Genomic DNA, 1,399 nt, shown 5'->3' with positions numbered 1-1,399 from the left:
CAGCGGACACGCGCTTCCGGAGAAACAGGAGAAAACAAATCTTTTCAAATTAAAAGTCGCTTTTTTTCGTAAAAGTTTTAGGATATACTGAATGATCAAATATTAATTCCTGATACCGATTTTCCCCCTTTTCACTGGTTTGTATCCAAGGTCATATTCAGTTGTTGTGTACATAATTCCCAGAAATGAAGAGAGAAACTATGAATCTATGAACGAAGCGCTCGAAAGGCCGCAGGCTGGCGGCACCTGCTGCTCAAAAGTGTAATCTACAAATAATCAAACAGCGTTAAATATGTAGGTTGTGTAAAATTTGTGTTCTTGTATAATATGAAATGCTTGTTTTGCGTGTTATTAGACAAAACATGCATACCAAAATTTATCAAACATGAACCTACATTATAAAACTGACCCGAGATCAGTCAAAACCATATACTGATCACTTTACTTTACGGTTTACCAGCGGCAAAACAACGGGATTTTCAAATGTTTGTTTTGTTATTATTGAATAAGCATTAGCATATATCAGTCATTCTTGAGAAGTGGGACAAAACAGGTTGCAACACTGAAAAAATAAAGCCTTGTACTCAGACAAATGAAACTACATGTATGTGTCTTATATGTGCTAAGCTACTGAGTTATGCTTTGATACAACCTCCCAACTTTTCTCTTTTTTTAACAAAATGTGCTTTTTAACTTGGACTGTGTAATATAATTTCAACTTTATCTTTAACAGCATTCAAGATGTTTTTAACATTTCAAAACACATTCTCGTGTTAGCAGACAGAGACACTTTCACATGTGACCAACAATTACTCAACAAATATAAAATATCATTATGAAATATTAGCAAAATATTAATCTGACGGTGGTGACGAAAACCTGAATTTGTAGTCATTTTTAACTATCAAATACATTGAATCAATCAATTACTGTATTAAAACAAACACAGCAAACGGATGAGTGTGTTATTGTTTATAAAGCTTTTATTCAAGAGTCACATTTAAATATTTGGAACCAGCTTCAGGAGAATAAAATGATCTAAATATTTCAAATAATTTCCTCAGAAATTGGAAGATGGTGTTGACATATCGCATGAAATATTAACATTAGGATTTATTCCCCCGGTTTCACAAACAAGGTTTAGGCCTAATCCCAGACTAAAATGTAAATCTGAGCTGTTTCAACTGAAAGAAACTTGCACTGACTGATCTTAAAATATGTCAGTGCCTTTGTTTTGTCTCAGGATGCACACCAGTATTGTTTTTGTTCTAAGGTATGTTTATAAAAACTACTTTAATGTCCTAATTGAACTATTGCCTAATCCTGGTTTAACCTAAACCCTGTCTGTGAAACCAGGCCAAAATATTCTAAAACTATAAAACTGACCAGAGCCTGTCTG

This window comes from Onychostoma macrolepis, chromosome 10 (assembly GCF_012432095.1).
Source record: "Onychostoma macrolepis isolate SWU-2019 chromosome 10, ASM1243209v1, whole genome shotgun sequence".
Classification (NCBI taxonomy): domain Eukaryota; kingdom Metazoa; phylum Chordata; class Actinopteri; order Cypriniformes; family Cyprinidae; genus Onychostoma; species Onychostoma macrolepis.
Note: the sequence above shows the minus strand (reverse complement) of the source record.